Raw genomic sequence first — 21,481 nt, 5'->3', positions numbered from 1 at the left:
AGGCTACCCAGAGGATACTTGGTCAAAGACCGGAAGTAGTGAGCTGCTTGAGCCATGTGTAAAAGAATCGTTTCTGGCCACTCCCAAGTGAATGGCGATCAGAGAACTTTCCTCACTTGCGTGAACTTCTACACATGACTCCATCCTCCAAGGTCCTTGATTGCATCTGGAATTCTAAGTGAGTTAAAAATGTCGATATTATTCATGTTGTTACTATTAGTTGTCGTTTGAGTCCCTGATATACTTGGAACTTCTGTATTTGAAAGCATATTAAAATTTAATGTACTGTCCTCGGATATAACGGGCAGCCTTCTTGACTTAAAAATCTTAAAACTTTTAGGATATGGAAAATATCTAGATTTACTACTCATCAAAAATAATCTGTTTTATTTACGTAAGATAATTTGGTTCCGATTGATAGGAATTTGGAATCAAATAATGCCTACACAAAAATAATATGTAATTAATTTTTATTTAACTTTTTCTACTTTTCCACTTCTTCCTTTTCCTTTTTAATTTTATTGATTTTGGCAATGTATGTTATATTTTCTTTTAAATTGTAAAGATTATATATATATATATACAATATATACAATATATATATATATTTCGTTTTTAATGATCCTTCCAATCTTTCTTTTGAATTAATATATTTTTATTTAAAATTTTCTAATTTCATCTACTTTCGCAATATATTTATGTACATATGTTAACTTTTCTTCAAAAAAAATTTTTTTTTAATTATTTTTTTTTTTTATTTTATATATATATGTAGGACGGCAACACCGCAGTGGACGAAAGACTTAGAATATACTTACTTAACAATACAACCCTGACACTGTTGAACGAACCTGACGAACGCGTTGCAAGAAAAACGGCAGTTGAAGATTGAAAGTTGAACAGCCAGCATCGAATGAATTGACTATTACTACATACATATGTATGTATGCAATAAAATTATAATCTGCTCTTTGTGTATTTAAGAATCGTGTGGTTTAAAACATAAAAAAAAAAGAAATAAATGTAATAATATTAAAATAGAATTGACTTTTACTACATATATGTAATTCAATAACCGCTCATTTACTTACAGAGCCCCTATAAGAATGGTATGCATGAGGGGTGTATGTCCTTTTTTCCAACGGTTCACTTATCTCCTTGTGGCCTTATACCAATGTGCTCTTGGTATTTGTTTTCCGTCCGATATTCCCTCGGACTTAGAACAGGCGGCCCCTTATGTGGACCAAGGATTCACAAAGTTTTATTTCTTTAGCACTCTTAGTTTCGACTCGAACCGTTGGCTTTTCGACTGCGCCAGTTATGTTGCTCAAACTTTCTTCCGTTAAAATAAAACACTTTAAACACCTTATTTCTTCGAAGGTTACACCAATAATAATTTTTATTTTTCAAACCAATTCCACACGAAGTCAAGCAAGTAAAATAAATTTGATGAGTCAGTAAAATTAAAACAATAATAATTGCACAAAAGTTGATAACAGGAAGTAAGTATTAATTACAACTTTTGCAATGTTTTAAATAATAAAACAAATTTAGTGACATGTTCTTACTATTCCATTGGTGTCTTATGAAGTCAAGCAAGTAAAATAAATTTGATGGGTCAGTAAAAATTAAAACAACAACAATTGCACAACAGTTGATAACAGGAAGTAAGTATTAATTACAGTTGTTGCAATGCCTCAAATAATAAAATAAATTTAATGATATGTTCTTATTATTCTATTGGTGCCTTCTGGGTTTTGGTGGGGGTTGATGTGACGATATAACTCCTCCCCCCTTAGAGTAGAGCGATGGCCACAACGAAGTTGGTGGAGACAGAGCATCTTCAGTGGGTTTAGGATAATACCGAATCCTGGGGTTTTTCCATAACAGAGTTCCACAAGTGATAGTTAAGGTGAGGAGTATAAATGTCGTTATCGTTATTATGTTTCTCCTTTGAATTGCATCCTTTCTTAATCTCGTAATATCATTTTTGTTGATGAAACTGTAATCTTTGATCTTCTCTAGGCTTAAAGTCTCTGTTATTGTTGTTATTTGCACTTTCTCTAGATTTGGTGGTGCTACGAAGATTATGCCCCAATGGACTGAAGGGTTGTCTTTATATGTTATTCCCGCTATCGTGACGGAACAATTCGTGTAGTGGAGAAGGGAGGTTCCTTCAATTGTGAAATTTTGCCCACAATCAGAGGTTATCGGTAGTCCCTTTACGTTGATAACCATTATATAATTATCTTCCGGTTGGAATATATTCGATGTGCGCCCCACATCGTTCACAGGACATATTGGTGTTTATTATTCAAGATTCTAGCGATTCAAGTTGAGTTATTGGTGCTTTCGAAGTCGTTTGACCTCTTGCAGTAATGCACGTTCTCAAGTTTTGGGCAAGTCTCTGTTAAGTATTGGAGCTCGTGGTTATTGTAACTTACGTATAGTTTTGTTTTAATTACTTTCGTATTATTAATAGGAAGAGGAATGAGATGGAAAAGCGAATTCGTACTTTTAGCCAAATTTGGAAGTTTTATATTAAAAATTAGGTTGCTATTATTATAATATGCTTGGAGTTCCAGAAGTACGTAAAGGTGTCCGTCCGAAACTAAGTCAATATTCTGGGATTTAAAATGGTGTCTTATTTCATCCAATTCATCTGGATGAAGAATAAGCTTTGACACTATACCAAGTTTTGCGAGCATTACAGCTTCTATTATGTCAGAGATATGGTTCAATAATAAATCTATATTATAATCAAGCTGATTCATGTATTGGATTTCTAATAGCCCATTGTCTTCTTTTAGAATATGATTAGTTGTTTTTGTTGAGAGTTTTTCTAAAAATTTTGTAATGCTTTCCTGATTGTTATTCATATGCTCTGTCAAATTTTTAAATCTCTGTACCATTTGTATATTCAAACTTTTTTGATTTACCTCTATTATTTTTGAATTTTATGTTGTGTCCTGGAGTTCTTGTATTTGTTTATTTATGGTCATAGCGTCATTTGCGTTCATGTTCCCAGTTACATATTTTATTACAGAGCCGTTATATGGATTTAATGTCTGTAGTTTGTTTTCGAGTCCCTTAAGTTTCATCTTACAAATTTTAGCAGCATCTTTTAGAAGGCTATTTTTTCAAATTTGTCTACGATAGTAATTAATTTTGAAGTTTGCGAATTACAATTGTCCAAGTCTATTATGTGAATGAAATTGAAATAACTTTCAATCGTTCTCGCGTGTCCAATCTTCCGGGCTATCATATTCTGGTCTTCGTAAGAATTTTGTATTTCCAAGACTTGTCCATAAGCAAAGGCTATTCAAAAGGTAAATAATTGTTTATTATTTTCGTGGTCTCAGTTTAATTTTTGATTTGTGTAATTTTTTGTTTTTAGTAGTTTGTAAAGTAACGTCATTATCTTTTAATACTTTACGTTTTGAGAATCGTGCAGTTATTTTGTTTCTCCTACATTCTTTTCTATATATATCCTCTTCTTTGTTCCTACGCTCTGGAGGTTTCCTAGATTTATTAAGACGATTAATATTTTTTAATTTAGCTTTCATAACTTTTTCTTTAATTATGGGGTATAGTTTTTCTTTAAATTCATTTAACTTAACTAAAAATTCGTGTCTGTTGTCGTATTTTATGTCTCTTGAAAAGTTATACGGTCTTCCAAAGAAAAACTCTTCTTCTTCTTAATTGGCGTAGACACCGCTTACGCGATTATAGCCGAGTTAACAACAGCGCGCCAGTCGTTTCTCCTTTTCGCTACGTGGCGCCAATTGGATATTCCAAGCGAAGCCAGGTCCTTCTCCACTTGGTCCTTCCAACGGAGTGGAGGTCTTCCTCTTCCTCTGCTTCCCCCGGCGGGTACAGGGTCGAATACTTTCAGAGCTGGAGTGTTTTCGTCCATTCGGACAACATGACCTAGCCATCGTAGCCGCTGTCTTTTAATTCGCTGAACTATGTCAATGTCGTCGTATATCTCGTACAGCTCATCGTTCCATCGAATGCGATATTCGCCGTGGCCCACGCGCAAAGGACCATAAATCTTTCGCAGAACTTTTCTCTCGAAAACTCGCAACGTCGACTCATCCGTTGTTGACATCGTCCAAGACTCTGCACCATACAGCAGGACGGGAATTATGAGTGACTTATAGAGTTTGGTGTTTGTTTGTCGAGAGAGGACTTTGCTTCTCAATTGCCTACTCAGTCCGAAGTAGCACCTGTTGGCAAGAGTTATCCTGCGTTGGCTTTCTAGGCTGACATTGTTGGTGGTGTTTACGCTGGTTCCAAGATAGACGAAATTATCTACGACTTCAAAGTTATGACTGTCAACAGTGACGTGAGAGCCAAGTCGCGAGTGCGACGACTGTTTGTTTGATGACAGGAGATATTTCGTCTTGCCCACGTTCACTGCCAGACCCATTTTCCGTGCTTCCGTGTCCAGCCTGGAGAAAGCAGAACTAACTTGAGGCCGATGATATCAATATCAGCAGCATACGCCAGCAGCTGTACACTCTTATTAAAGATGGTACCTTCTCTACTAAGTTCTGCAGCTCGAACTATTTTCTCCAGAACCAGGTTGAAAAAGTCACACGATAGATAGACACGCTCGGAGAGGTCCTTCCCGATTCTGACGGAGCTTTTCGTGTTGCTCAGCGTCAGTTTACACAGCCATATTAGTTTTGCGGGGATACCAAATTCAGACATCGCGGCATAGAGGCAGTTCCTTTTCGTGCTGTCGAAAGCCGCTTTGAAATCGACGAAGAGGTGGTGTGTGTCGATTCTCCTTTCACGGGTCTTTTCCAAGATTTGGCGCATGGTGAATATCTGGGCGGTTGTTGATTTTCCAGGTCTAAAGCCACACTGAGAAGGTCCAATCAGTTTGTTGACGGTGGGCTTTAATCTTTCACACAATACGCTCGATAGAACCTTATATGCGATGTTGAGGAGGCTTATCCCACAGTAGTTGGCGCAGATTGTGGGGCTTCCTTTTTGTGGATTGGGCGGAGCACACTTAAATTCCAATCGTTGGGCATGCTTTCGTCCGCCCGTATTTTACAAAGGAGCTGATATGCTCCTTATGAGCTCTTCGCCACAGTGTTTGAATAGTTCAGCTGGCCACCCATCGGCCCCCGACCTTTTGTTGTTCTTCAGATGAGTAATTGCTATTCGAACTGCTTCCTGGTCGGGCAATGGAACTTCTGCTCCATCGTCATCGATTGAGGAATCGGGTTCGCCTTCTCCTGGCGTTGTGCGTTCACTGCCATTCAGCAGGCTGGAGAAGTGTTCCCTTCATAACTTTAATATGCTCTGGGCATCGGTCACTAAATCACCTTTGGGGATTCTACAAAGCGATGCTCCGGTCTTGAAACCTTCTGTTAGTCGCCGCATCCTTTTGTAGAATTTTCGAGCATTACCCCTGTCGGCCAGCTTATCAAGATCTTTATACTGACGCATTTCGGCCTCTTTGTTTTTCTGTCTGCGAATGCGTCTCTCTTCCTTCTTCAACTCTCGGTATCTATCCCATCCCGCACGTGTTGTGGTCGATCGTAACGTTGCGAGGTAGGCAGTCTGTTTTCTCTCTGCTGCGACACGGCGTTCCTCGTCGTACCAGCTGTTCTTTTGCATTTTCCGAAAACCAATGTTTCCTTATTCCGTGTTGTTGACGAATGCTCTCTCGGCTGTCTGTTGTGATTGCAGCTTCTCGACGTTGGACCTTCCTTGTGTTTCTTGACGTGTGTTTTAATTTGCACAAAGGCGGGTGCGAATTTTGGCTACAACAATGTAGTGGTCCGAGTCGAAGTTAGGACCTAGGAGCGCACGCACATCTAAGACACGGGAGTTGTGTCTTTCGTCTATCACGACATGATCGATCTGGTTGTTGGTTTTTCGATCCGGAGACAGCCAGATGGCTTGATGAATTTCCTTATGCTGGAATCTAGTTATACAGATAACCATATTTGTTGTTTTATGAAAACTTAAAAGCATACATAAGTCTATGATTATACGTGCCGATGAACGATGGACAGCGCTCTATAAAGAAGCAGTACCTAACATATGGTACAGTAACTTCAAATACATCTCTTCTTTATCATATGTATATCTTGCAGGAACGTTAAAAACTATTCTATTTGTAAACATGGTGTTGAAATGTACACTCAATATAGTGGGGTGCAGCTACCACCAGGTTAATGAAAATGAAAATGTCCGTTTTTTATTTGTAAACACCTTATTTTTTCAACAATTTTATTTACATCACTGAATGAATATTTTAATAATATATATACATATATATATAGTTTGTAAATATAATCCACGGGAGGGACGGCGATTATATTACGAGAGTTATTTGCCGACGCTGGCGATCGAGTTGACGCTGATTCGTATGTTAGCGAATATGTACATACATATGTATACTTATAAACAAATGGTAATATGCGAAAAAGATCAGCGCGAAGGAACCGTGTGGTCAACGTTTCTATTCGAAAGTATAAGCGAGTGTGTCAAAAGCAGCGATGATCCAATCCTTTTGTTAATTAGATAGTTGTCATCCTGCTGTGGTGAAATGCAAGATGTCCCCAGGTGTGTTGTATTAGTGCATGCTGTTTTCCGATGTTAAGTATGGTGTTCGTCTCAGGGGAGTTGAGTTGTGCTAGGGTGCGCCAGTTTTTCCCAGATAAAGTGGGGGAGGCTTAACTCATTTAAACATACTGGGCCCCCTAGGCAAATATTTTGCCTAGTATTACACGTATGTGCAATATATGAGATTGCATGTATAGCGGAGAACTTCTGGTAGTGTACCCGAGGGCGCAGAATACCTGTAAATGTTAAAACCGGCTTTGATTTTAAACATACTTATGTTTTTACGTGCGTACAATTAGAAGCTATACTATTTTACTTATTTATGAGTTTGTAACTGCTTTTCATAGTTGTTATATTTGCGGTTGTTTCTTTGATAGGTTTACATTTGTTTCAAATTTCTTTACCATCTTGTTAAACTAGTTTTTTTATTATTTGCCTTTTCTGCGTTATCGGCTTATGAAGGATGGTAACTCCACGCCTCGCTCAGATGTGGCCAGAATGGGTACTCCTTAGCCCTTCAGTTAGGACTATGTGATTCGAGGGATCTAGCGAGAGAATGGCCGTGGATGGAAAGTTCTTCGCAATTAATTTGATGCTTTGAATAGCTGATTCCCATAACCCACCTATATGAGGATCGCTTGGATAGATGCGATAAGAGCGACCTTTGCTTTTTGTAAGTGTAGGTGCGTCACTGTATCACATTGAAAATATGATGATCACTTAACTTTCTTTTTGAGTTTTTGCTCATTATTTGAAAGTTTAGCTATCAAGCAATTGAAGATATAAGCGATATTATTTTTATTTTGCCACATTGAATTAGTAATTAGGTTGTGTTCGTGGTATCGCTTTGTGTGCGCAATATAGATATTCAGAAACCGTATTGGCTTGGTATGTGGGGAATAGTTTACCCATCGCTGTATTTATATCTGCGAAACTGTAGTTCGGCGAAGGCCACCCTGGGGGGTCGAAAAGTGACAGATATTTGAATTTTTATTATTGTCAGATTGAATTCCGACTTTGGTTTTTCTACCTTTATGTGGGGTATTAGAAAATTGTGGCTCTATTGGTTGTCGTACGACATACCGGCCATTATTTGATCTAGTAGTTGTGGCTTTAGAGAAGTGCTCACAATACCGATCTTTTATAGTTTTGTTTGTTATTGGAGGAAGTTTCCTCAACATTCGAAATTTCCTTAATTGTGAATTAAGGTATCTGTTTGTTTTATACTCAACTTTAGTTGGCATGGTGGTAACTAGTTCTGTAACTAGTCCACTTTGTGTTTCGCTGTGCAGCGTTTGAACTTTTTGTGCCTTTGAGCAATATGGTGTCTCTTGGCAATTTTTCGAATTTTGGTTTTCGGGATTTGCTTTTGCAATTATACCCGTGGTTCTTTGTGAATAAGCGCTTCTTGGGGGTGAGATGGGATATCTGCCGTATTGAAGCATTGAATTGTGTCTTTTATGACAATATAAGCAGTTAAATTTGCTTTTGCACTTTTTAAGATTGTGTGTATGGGACAAGCAGTTTGTACAGAGTCTTTTTGATCTGACAAAGTTGTTCCTTTCGTTAATGTTTAATTTTTTGAACTTCTCGCAAGATATAAGTTTATGCCCTCTTTTACATAGTTCGCATGAAGTATGTTTTTTCTGTTCGGATGTGAACGATTGCTTTTTGTAATAGTTTTTGTTTGAATTGATTTTGTTACTAACTTGGGGTCTATTTAAGCTTCCATTTTGGTCGCGTTTGTTCTTAGTTTTGATTATTTTTTCTTCTAACCTTTCCGCAATTTCATATTGGGTGGTGAGAAAATCTTTCATTTGTTGCCACGTTGGGCACTCTTTTCGTGATGAGAGCGATTGCTCCCATAGAAGTAACAACTCTTCTGATAATGCGGCGGTGCAAATGTTTACCAGAATAGGATCCCAGCTGTCTGTGGGAATATTTAGTGTCGATAGAATCGACAAGCAATTTGAAACAGTGGATTCTAGTGTGATGAATTCTACACTTGTTCCTTTCTTAACTTTTGGCAAGTTCATTAGTGTCGTTACTTGTTTATCGACCAGTAATCTTTCGTTTTCAAATCTAGCTTTTAGAGCTTCCCAAGCCAAATTGAAATTGTCGTCATTTAATGCGAACTGTTTAACTATTTCGCCTGCTTGACCTTTTGTTTTGTATCTGAGGTGATACAATTTTTGCGCTTCTGATAATTAAGGATGGTTTATGTACACGGCCGTGAACATGTCCCGGAAGGACGGCCATTCTTCATAACCTCCGTAAAAGGTTTCTGTGTCACATGCGGGCGCCTCGAGTTGGATGCCTGAACTTGCCTTCTGACTGTCTTCTTGTGGCAGCTCTACTCTCGGATATGGAGTAGGTGCAATTGCTTTAATGAGCTTTAGTTGATCGGAGATCATAGCTTTTGTTTCTTCGTAATGGTCCAAGCAGTTTTCGTATATTGCGGTAGCAGATAATTTAAAATTTTGTGGTAGATCTGAATCGTCAGAATCTACAATGGCGTCATGAGCCGCGTGGAGGCGAGTCCAAAAATTTTTAAGATTTTGACTTTTAATTTCTAATAACGATTCCGAGTTTTCGTGAATCGGTGATGAGGCAAATCTAGTGCAGTATCTTGTTAAACTGTCACTTTCTGAAATAAATCTAGCAACCTGTTTTGAGCGTGTAGCTCCAGGTGTACTATGATTTTTGTTATTATTCATTATTTTAGTAGTATGTAGAAATATTTTTTAAAATGAAGTAAAGGTTTCTCAGTGTGAACTGAATAGTTTTTTAAGTATATATACGTTTTTTTTCGTAAAAGACGGATTATTTGTTTTATTAATGCCGTTACTTGTTTACTTGCTATTTAAATTTGTTTTTATTTTAATATTATTTTTATTTTATATTGTTTGTTTTCAAACCCCAATATTATTTATAAGTATTTTCTATATAGGTATATAGGCACACCCTAATAATTGGTTTGTATGTACTTGTTTTTGAGCAATTGAGAGCTCGTCGAAGAGATCAGTATGCTTTGTACTTAAGTATGCACGATTTGTTTGTGCTAATGCATGTGGGCAAAGAATATGCTGTAATGTTTTTTTTTTTCCAATTCCCCTTTGACAAAGAACAAGTGGGATTGCAATGTGGACTTTAAAATAATGTTTATGTTTAAATATATAAGTATGTATGTTTCAATGTATGTATATTATATTGTTCAAGTTAATACTTTTTTCTATACCCGAGCTTTTTGTTTGATTGTGTTCACAAACTTATGTATATTTCGTGAAAATGATTTTTTGTATTTGTTCCAACAAACGTAATTTGTGAGTTTTACTTAACCGTTATTTACGCAAAGGTTACGATTTCCTTTTTTGAAAATTAATTAAAATTAATATTTTTAATAATTTGGTAGCCGGTGTAGGGTATAAAATTACTGGCAGATTCTATGCTGTATGATAATATGTACAAATATTCGCATATACAAGTATGTATGATCGCACTTCGAAGAGAGCACGAAAGCGAAGTGGATAATGTGCAGGTACATATGCTCCCGTATGCACTTTGTTATTATATTTGTTATATGTACATATGTATGCAATATATCTACACTAGGTAAATATGCATATATGTAGGTATGTATGTTTTGTTGCTTTATATATATATATATATTTTTTTTTTTGCGTTGCTTTTACTTATGTTATAATTTTAATGTTTGCCTTTGCTTACTTTGTTATATGCAATCTGACTTGCTGCTTTATTAAGCAGAAGGGGTATTGCGGGAAAATTTTCGTAAGTAAATGCTTGAATATTAGTTTTTCTGACTGCTAAATTGTTGGGTTTGGATACACAAAGTTAATCCTGCAAGGCTATGACTTTTATGTATATATAGTATATTTGGAAATATATATATATTTTATATTAGCATTTTGATCTTTTCTAGAAAGCGTAAATTCTTACCGTTTGGTACTAGTTTCGTTATTTTAACCAAACGGATTTTTTATTACAGGTTTTATGTATGATTACATAAAACTGTAATTTTAGTCATACATACATACGTGCATAATATGCAATAATATTAAATGGAATCGATACAACTCACTTTATCATCCCGCAAGGGGTATAATATATACATATGTGTAAATGTATATAAGAGTTTTATCGTCAATTCCTGTTTTCCTCTTCTTCTAGTCTTCCAATTGGCTGGCTTCTTCGTTTCTCTTTTTTCTTTGTGTTTTCTCCTTCGGTGCTCCAGCTCCTCCTCGTACTATATTGTTTGTATACTCGTATTTGTTTTAATTGTTCGCGCCCGTTTGATCCGTTTTTGTGTATGTTTTATTATTTAGGTGCATTTCGCGCCCGAATTATTTTTTTTTCGCGGTTACATTTCGCGCTCGCATGTATGTTAATTGTTTTTATACTCTCGCAACAATGTTGCTAAGGAGAGTATTATAGTTTGGTTCACATAACGGTTGTTTGTAAGTCCTAAAACTAAAAGAGTCAGATATAGGGTTATACATATATACCAAAGTGATCAGAGTGACGAGTAGAGTCGAAATCCGGATGTCTGTCTGTCCGTCCGACCGTCTGTCCGTCCGTCTGTCCGTCCGTCTGTCCGTCCGTCCGTTCGTCCGTCCGTCCGTGCAAGCTGTAACTTGAGTAAAAATTGAGATATCATGATGAAACTTGGTACACGTATTCCTTGGCTCCATAAGAAGGTTAAGTTCGAAGATGGGCAAAATCGGCCCACTGCCACGCCCACAAAATGGCGGAAACCGAAAACCTATAAAGTGTCATAAATTTGGCACAAAGGATCGCATTAGGGAGGGGCATATTTGGACGTAATTTTTTTGGAAAAGTGGGCGTGGCCCCGCCCCCTACTAAGTTTTTTGTACGCATCTCGGAAACTACTATAGCTATGTCAACCAAACTGTATAGAGTCGTTTCCTTCATGCATTTCCATATACAGTTCAAAAATGGAAGAAATCGGATAATAATCTCGCCCACAGGTTATGTTGAAAATCACTAAAAGTGCGTTAACCGACTAACAAAAAACGTCAGAAACACTAAATTTTACGGAAGAAATGGCAGAAGGAAGCTGCACCCAGGCTTTTTTTAAATTGAAAATGGGCGTGGCCTCGCCCACTTATGGACCAAAAACCATATCTCAGGAACTACTAGACCGATTTCAATGAAATTCGGTATGTAATATTTTCTTCACACCCTGATGACATGTACGAAATATGGGTGAAATCGGTTCACAACCACGCCTTCTTCCAATATAACGCTATTTTGAATTCCATCTGATGCCTTTTCTATATAATACGAGTATATACATTAGGAACCAATGATGATAGCGGAATAAAACTTTACAAAAATACGGTATTTGAAAAATATGTAAATGACGTATAATGAAATCTCGAGAATCACTTTATCATGCGAGAGTATAAAATGTTCGGTGACCCCGAACTTAGCCCTTCCTTACTTGTTTTCTTTTGGTTTTTGTTCACCACACAATTCTTTTTGTTTCTTGTTTTAATTTTTCTCGTTTTTTTTTCACTGCGCTCTTTTGTTATATGTTTTTGGTATTTTTTTTTTTGTTGTGATTGTTCGCCTCTGATCTTCACCGCACTGCACTTAGTTTTGTTTTTATTTTATTTTGTTTAAAACTCCATAGTGCCTGTCACTATGGCTCGAATATATAATATGCGAAAAAGATCAGCGCGAAGGAACCGTGTGGTCAACGTTTCTATTCGAAATTATAAGCGAGTGTGTCAAAAGCAGCGATGATCCAATCCCTTTGTTAATTAGATAGTTGTCATCCTGCTGTGGTGAAATGCAAGTTGTCCCCAGGTGTGTTGTTTTAGTGCATGCTGTTTTCCGATGTTAAGTATGGTGTTCGTCTCAGGGGAGTTGAGTTGTGCTAGGGTGCGCCAGTTTTTCCCAGATAAAGTGGGGGAGGCTTAACTCATTTAAACACATGGAAATAAGAGTTACTATATAATTACAAAAATTAAGTGCAAAGAAATGTTTCCAGTGACCAGTAATACTTGGATATAAACACATCATTTGTTATTATACAAAATAGTGAATCGCTAAAACTTATGAAGTCAATTAGCTTCTGCCATCTTCTCAACGGATTTAAGTTCAAAACATTTTCGGTCCTTAGTGATGTTAGATGGAGCGTCGTTATGTAGTTCATGAGAAGTAATCATAATTCAGGATACCAGCGCTCGTCACGAATTTCAATAGGTCCCCCGACCAGTCTTTGTTGATATTTCACGGTTGTCTTCAATAATTCTTAGAAGTACAGCAGTTTATTGATCACTTCAAGAATATCAGCCTGATTACCTAATGTAAGCTTTATTAGCTGACTAAATAATTCCTATACGGTGCTTATTCTTAAAGAATGGCAACTACCTATCTTATGTGGATGCTGACTCTAAGTCTCTTAAAAATACGAGTACAATCCTAACAAAGCTAACAAAGTATAATGAGGAGAAAAGATTGAAACAAGGCTAAAGAATTACGACTTAACCCCGCTAGGGACAGTTAGTTAGTGGAAGGCGGAAGAGTCTGCCGATGGAAATTGTAGGTAGGGCTAAAGTGGAAGACGGAATCGATAACAACTTGATCGCAACGTATGTATGTTATTGTTCCAATTGTAAACATGTGACACTAGCTGATGCCAATCAGCCTCTTACATGGAGATGAGTATTCAATCTGTTAGCTATAAGCTCTCCCGCTGTGTGTTAGCTAACAAGTGGCAGTACTCGCTATCAATGTCATCAATCCACTTCATTATCAGAATCGTTTTTGAGCCTAGTCATAGCGTAATAGCTGGCTCGCGAGAAAGAGCACCCTTCTCCCAATTACATTGCGTTAGGAGCTCCGTTGCCGTTTTGCGCTGAGAGCAGAATTCTACTAAACGTTTTTTTTCTTTGAAAAGTTGCCGCGGTATGCATTTGTTCGTTAACTAAAGACTTTTTAGGTTCTTTTTTTTTTTTAGTTTGGAGGGGGAATCTTCGAAAGATACCGTGATTTTGCCGGACGGTATGCACGATTCGTATTGGTCACTGCCATGGAGACCAATACGCCTACGTACTAAACCCTTAACTCCATTGTCTTTGCTTGTTTATTTGCCCCACGGAACTGCCGTTAAGCATTATATCGTGAGGCCAAGCTAAGCCATTCGGCTCGTCATTCACGCCATTCCGGCCTACTCCTCATTCAACCTTCTTCTGAATTCCCTGCGTTGCCACTCATTCCTTCTTAGCTCTTTATAGCACACCACGCTCTCACACTACCCCACACTTGTTTCGAATCTGTCATAAATCGCACTATGTTATCCGGAGTCACTCGTTCCGTTGTCAGTTTCTGTAGATCGGCTCTCTCCTTTTCATACCGTTGGCAGAAAAAGAAGACGTGCAGCGCGTTTTCTCTGCTGCTGTCGCAGAAGGAATAATTCGTCCCGTTGTCATATTCATATTTATAGAGATACTCTCTAAAACACCCGTGTCCCATCAAAAACTGCATCAGGTAGAAATCTGTTTCTCCATGCTTCCTTTCTACCCATGCGTGTACATTTCTAATTAGCATATGGATCCATCTCCCCGTCGTAGCTGCATCCCATCGTTTTTGCCGCTCATTGAAGCTTGTTTGTCTCTCATCCTTCCGTTCTTCAGCCGTTAGTCGCCTGCCCAGTCTTGTCGATCTATCGTATACTCTTTTGTGTTCCATAGCCATTACCTCTGATGGCATGATGCCCGCTAATATCCCAACCGCTCTTGGGATACCGTACGAAATGCACATGTGACCGTAATGGCACTAAACCGCATTGCAAACTTCGCTTTCCTAGCATACGTCTTTCGCTGTAATGCTGGTCCACATGGGGGGGGTGCGATAAGGACATGTGAGTTAAGGTCATGATGGCATTAACTCACATCTGAATGGGAGACTAAGCCATATTATTTTGAAAAAACGATATGGCTTTATCTCGCTTTTGAATTTGTGATAAAGCCATCATGCCTTATCTCACAATAGCACATAATTCAATATGGCCTTATATCTCAGATGCATTTTAAAGAAAAGTCATATTTGATTTTTTGTTAACATAGATAATATAACTTTTTTGTTTTTTTTTTGTTAAAGAATTAATATTTTTTGGTGTCTTTTTTCCTGTTAAAGAACTGCAAAACTGCTAATACAATAATAAAACATGGTTGCTTAACATTTGCTAATTTATTCGATATATTGAAAATAAAAAATGAAAGTATATATATCAGGATGGTTTGGCGGTTCTGTGATTACTCTCCTTCGCGTCCCGCCGCGCCGCGCAATAAAGCCTTAATAGCTTTATTTCCACATACTTTAAAAGAAAAAATATGGCATTACCTCTCATTTGCAAATAAAAAATATGGCTTTATGTCCCATCTAATCAAAAAAATATATGGTTTCATCTCACATTTAAACGGAAATTAGACCATATGGCTTTATTGCTCATTTGGATGAGAGATAAGGCCATTATGGTCTTATCTCGCATGGCCTTATCGCACCCCCCCGGTCCACATATGGGCGCCGCGTACATCAGAATTGATTGGCTCACCTTGGCCAATAGCGCACGCCTATTTTGGCTTGGTCCACCAATGTTGGCCATTATTCTTGATAGTGCAGCCATGGCACGTGCTGCTTTCTGACATGCCCTTTCAATGTGCGCCTTGTAGCTGAGTCTATTGTCAATCAGAACTCCTAGATACTTCAACGACTTCTGTGTTATGATACTATGACCGTCGATGTTTAGTTTGATGTCCTCGGGTTTTTTCCTACTTGTGATCAGCACAGCTTCTGTTTTTTGTCCAGCGAGTTTGAGGTTTGTTGCCGTGAGCCAATCTTTAATCATCGTCGGCGCATGATTGCAGAGGTTTTCAAGTTGGCCAAGTTCTTTTGCCACTACGGTAATGGCAATATCATCCGCGTACCCGATGATCTGCAAATATTTCGGGAGGGGTAGACGCAACACCCCGTCATACAATACGTTCCACAACAATGGGCCAAGCACAGAACCTTGTGAAACTCCGCCCGTTACCACATACTTCTTTTGTCCGTCATCGGTATCGTACAGTAATAGCCGGTCAGACAGGTAGCTGGATATAATCGTAACCAAGTATGCCGGGGTTTCGCAAAGTTCTAGTACACTAATAATATGAGGCCAGTATGCCGAGTTAAGCGCATTTTGACGTCAAAGGTGACTACTGCGCAGTATTCCTTTGTGCCATACAGCCATCGGGTACCCTCTATTGTTGGCTATGTCCGTAAGCTTCTTGATCGCATCAGTGGTTGATCTCTGCTTGCGGAATCCATACTGGTTGTCGGACAAACCTTTCTCATCTTGTTTTTCTGAATGCAGCCCTAATCGTGCACAGATTATCTTCTCTAGAATCTTGTCAGTCGTATCCAGCATGCAGATTGGTCGATATGAGTTGGGCTCTCCGTCTGGTTTATTTGGCTTCTGCAACAAGACCAGCCTCTGCTTTTTCCAAGTTTTTGGAAATACATCTTTTTGTAAACACCGCGTGAACAGTTCCGTGAAAGGTTTCGCATTGTACTTAATGGCAATCTTTAAAGCCTTATTTGGAATGGAATACCATCCACGCCTGGTGCTTTGGTATTGCCAAATCTCTCTGCCGTTTCTAAAACCTCCACATCATTAACTATAGTGTTTTTTGTTTCAGCTTCCTGTATGCTAGCCGTTTGCTTCTCTAGGGGCTGTGCGGGGAATAGAGTCTCCACAACTGTCTTCAGTAGCGAAGAAAAGGTGGGAACATCTCAATGTATTGACCGATATAAATTCTGATTTGATTTAATTTTCCCCTAACAAAAATTATATTAAGAAAATATTTCCTCCCAATTTCATTGGCATAACTGAAAAATTTACCGACTTATTTCACATTAATTCAATAAGAATAACGTAAGTCATTATAATAGGAATGTTATGTCAGTGGTATTTCATTGGCAGACTTCATCATTTTCAACTATCGAATGTAATATGTTCACTTAATTTTGCTGAGACATCTCACATATTCACCGATATACTTATTGCTAACCGTCGTGTAACTTCTGGCTATTGTGCAAATTCACATGACCACTCCGAGGACACTGTTTCGATTCATTTGAGGGAATAAAAGCTGAATCGAAAAAGATTCTGATGGCCATCACCATGGAGGATTTTTCCAAGTGCTATGATGATTCATTGTCATAAGTGTATTGCAGCGGGAGAGGTCTACTTTGTTGAAATGGACAAAATTCACTTTTCAATTTGATCACAGTAATATATACATATATTATACTATATGGTGGCTGGTAGGAGTACTGAACCGATTATATTAATATTTAGCAATTAAGCTTACAAGCACGCTTCTTGATTTCTTGATTGAAATTTCACAAATCAGGATGTCAATAAATTTGTATTTTTTTTTTAAATTTGTTGATATTGGTTAGGGTGGGTCGATTCCGGACTTTTTTCGATTCGGGATTTCTAATAGTGCGGGAAAGTTGCCTTAGAACTTCCCGATTTCAATGCAACTTTTTGATTTGAGATCGGATTGCATCTTCAACCCCAACTCCGGCCTTGAAATTTCGGAAATTCGCCTAAAATCGTGAAATTGTCTACCTAGCGCCTGAAATACGCATCTCGTGGCAAAATGTATAAACAAATGTTATTTGCCACGTCATTTGCTACCGAAATGGTATAGGTGATCATGGCCGTAGGGCGAACCGTTCCAGAGATACGAGCGAAAAGGCGGCGCGCCACAGCGCAAGGTGGAAATTGTTGCAGCTCTCAGCTAACCTGTATTGGTCACCCAGAACCCACCGCGTGGAGGTGGCTGCACTTCGGGTTCCTCCCAAGCCCAACCCAAACAACCAACCATATGTCAGGCTTGTTTTAATCTGAATCTGCGTCAAATTTATTGATAAAATCAGATTATGTACTAAACTTTGGCACTTGTTGCCTAGATTTCAGTGTAGAGCGTATAAAACGATCACGAGATTAGGGGCCAATAACTTTAGAAGATGCCTCTGTCACCAGTTTGACGGTTCTCTCGACTGCCACGGTGTGAGAGGGAAATTCCCTAAATTTCCAACTTTCTGACTTCTATCCGATCGTCAGTCATCATACTAAGGAGAATGTTTTCTGGAAGAGCAAAGAAAGCATTCTGTTGAATGGATGAATCGACAACCTTGCGCAGTTTAGCAGGTAAGTTTCTCGACCTTTGAATTGTAGCATAGAGATGGCGCGAGCCATCTTTGATTGAACTGTTGAATCTTATTGAGAACCACAAAGGTGAGTAAACTGTAAGTATGTACTTGACCAAAATCTTTATTTCCTTTGTTGGTTTGTCTACAGAAATGTATAATCTCAGAATTCTATTTGCACAGGTGAGCCAACGAGATTTGCACATGTTACCTGGATGCATCGACGCTAAATCTGAGGAACATTGACCGGAAATAACAGCTTCTGATATTTTGTAGAGATAAGCTTGGTCTGAGCTAAGTTGGGTCGGATTAATAACATCAGAAGGTAATTGTCAGGATGGAAAACTTTCAAATTTGTCAACTGGCAACTTTTCACAATCAGGGAGCAGTTTACCTATGTCGCCAGAGAATGTATTTGGACTCTTTGAGACACCATGTATGTGTTCGAAAAGAGCACGAAATGTAAGTTCGTTGAAATGTAGAAGACATCCAACCCACTGTAATGGCTTACCTATTCTTTCTTCTAGTTTCCGAATGATTCCACCTTTCCAACCTGTGTTGGTGTTGGTGCCATCAGCACCGACAACTTCTAGATGTTCCACATCAACTGAATTGTCTTGTAAATGTTGCCATATAGCTTGCGTCTTATCCTCAGCTGACCCGGAAAGAGAGGTGACGTGGCCAAAGTAATGACAACCAGGTTCCGCTATAGGATAAATATGTTCCTCTTTGACAGTGTCGCGGTAGGACTTTTCATCTTCGCTGACTTGTGTAAGTGTATTGTCTTTTGTACAGAGTCAATACTTTCAGTGTTTTGGAGCTTAACTCCAACACTTTTTTGCCCGACTAATCTTGCATTTGTCAGTGACAAAGCAAGCCTGATCCTCAGTTATCAAACCTGCTTTTTCGGCATCCAGAAAAGCAGATGAAACAATCAAGGCCACTGCTCTATCACATACTCCAAATATTTGGGCAGCTAAAGCAGTGTGTTCTAATACCTACTAGTGTGTTTTGTTTGGTTTTAGAGGATGGAAGAGAAAATGCATCGTCAGCATTGTTTTTGGAAGAATCCATGTGCGACGCACCTACATTGTTGTCGTCTGTATGAGAGTCTGGCTGATCTGAATGGTCACGTGTTCCAGCTGATACTTTTCTGGTAAGTGTTGATGTTGAATGACGTTTTGAAAGCTTTTATTTACGTTCATTTTTCTTTGTAATCTTTTTTGTTCCAGGTAGATCAACACTTCCAATGCGACCAATTCTTCTGGTTCTCTGGTCCAAGAGAAATGGTCGTTCATTGATAGGAACTTTACTTTCCTTGGGACAAGTGCAAGAAGAAAAATAAATGCATTTACAACCAGCGATGTCAAATAATTTTCCGGCAGAAGAGACAAAGTCGTCTCTTTTAGAGCTCAAACCTATTGGGTTCCTTAAAAAAATTTGTTTAAGAGTCAAAAATTTCTTATGGTATGTGGTGAACATTTGTACAACTCTGGTGTGTGAAACTATCCGAATAGATGACTTTTTGAAAGTATTTTCAACCTTTTTTGCAACTATTTCTGTAACCTCTTTACTCCTAGGTTCATAGTTGTCGCCTCGGAGTCGCCCTATACGAAATCTTTCAAACTGATAACACAAAAGAACGGTAAGTAGGTAACTGGGACTCAGAGAGATTGTACGGATATATGCCAAACACAGGACATTTCTGTCTAAATTAAAATTTAGATACAGACATTTTGAGTTCTGTGTTCTGTTGAGAGAATATAAGTAAGTGATAGCACTCGGCGAAATCAACGACAAGAGTGAAGGAACTCGATGAAAAAATATTTATGTGGAGACCAGTCCGAACGTGTCGTATGGCGCAGGGAAATGAATGTAAGTGATAGAACTCGTTGAAAAAATATTTGTGTGGAGACCTATCCGAACGTGTCCTTTGGTCCGATATCGGCAGTTCCGACAAATGAACAGCTTCTTGAAGAGAAAATGACGTTTGCAAAATTTCAAAACGATATCTTAAAAACTGAAGGACTAGTTCGTATATATACAGACAGACGGATGGACAGACAGACAGACGGACATGGCTAAATCGACTCAGCTCGACATACTGATCATTTCTATACATATATACCTTATAGGGTCTCCGACGCTTCCTTCTGGGTGTTACAAACTTCGTGACAAACTTAATATATCCTGTTCAGGGTATAAATATCTCCTGTCATCAAACAAACAGTCGTCGCACTTGCGACTTGGCTCTCACGTCTATGTAGACCGTCATAACTTTGAAGTCGTAGATAATTTCATCTATCTTGGAACCAGTATAAACACCACCAACAATGTCAGCATGGAAATCCAACGTAGGATAACTCTTGTCAACATGTGCTTTTTCGGACTGAGTAGGTATTTGAGAAGTAAAGTCCTCTCTCGACATACAAAAACCAAACTCTATAAGCCACTCATTATTCCCGTCCTGTAGTATGGAACAGAGGCTTGGACAATGACAACAACCGATGAGTCGACGTTGCGAGTGTTCGGCAGAAAAGTTCTGCGAAAGATTTATGGCTCTTTGCGCGTTGGCCACGGCGAATATCGCATTCGATGGAACGATGAGCTGTATGAGATATACGACGACATTGACATAGTTCATCGAATTAAAAGACAGTGGCTACACGGGCTAGATCATGTCGTCTGAATGGACGAAAACACTCCAGCTCTGAAAGTATTCGACGCTGTACCCGCCGGGGGAAGCAGAGGAGAGAAAGACTTTCACTCCGTTGGAAAGACCAGGTGGAGAAGGACCTGGCTTCGTTTGGAGTATCCAATTGGCGCCACGTAGCGAAAAGAAGAAACGACTGACGCGCTGTTGATAACTCGGCTGTAATCGCGTAAGCGGTGTGTACGCCAGTAAAAAAGAAGAAGAAGATAAAACAACAAAACTATGGTAATCAATTCACCCCCTTTGGGGATGTTTCCGGTTTTGTCCCGATTCTTATAACATCCAGAATTTTTGTAATACGCCTTAAAAACACTTAGTTGTCCTACTCCCTTCATCAAAAAGGTAACAAAATATTTTAGTTCAAATATATTACTATTTCCTCCCACCAAAAGAATTTTAGCCAATATTTTGCCGCAAAAACTGTTGGCAAATACATTCGCAGAAATCCCCTTAGAGACCAGGAAATTATCTCAAGACTTAAAAATCGAGTTTTTTTTAAGGAGTTTTCCTTGAAAAGTTGTGTTCCAAATGGAATTACGGTTAAGGATTTATAACGAATACAAGTATGTGAGGGGAATAAAGCATTAAGTGTAGATTGTGAAGTCATCGAAAACTTGTCTTATGCTATGCCATTTTAATAATGACGATAACATCAGAAAAGTTAAAGAAACATTGCTACAAAATCTTCGTTTTTCTTAAGTTTGTAATATTTTCTACTTCATAATAATAGTGGCTTTTAAAAATATATTTTAAGTGTTTCATAAAAAAAAAGTCATGAAAATTTACCTTGTTTAATGCGAATCAACCCTTTTAAATAGTTGAGTGCATAATCTTTCTAAGGGGTTTGAACGTAGTTATCCTGTAGTAAGTTCAAGTTTTATTAGTTAGTGTGCGACTTAATTATAGCACTTCACATCTGCAATATAT

The sequence above is a fragment of the Bactrocera tryoni genome, unplaced genomic scaffold, assembly GCF_016617805.1.
Source record: "Bactrocera tryoni isolate S06 unplaced genomic scaffold, CSIRO_BtryS06_freeze2 scaffold_25, whole genome shotgun sequence".
In the NCBI taxonomy this organism is placed as follows: Eukaryota; Metazoa; Arthropoda; class Insecta; order Diptera; family Tephritidae; genus Bactrocera; species Bactrocera tryoni.
Note: the sequence above shows the minus strand (reverse complement) of the source record.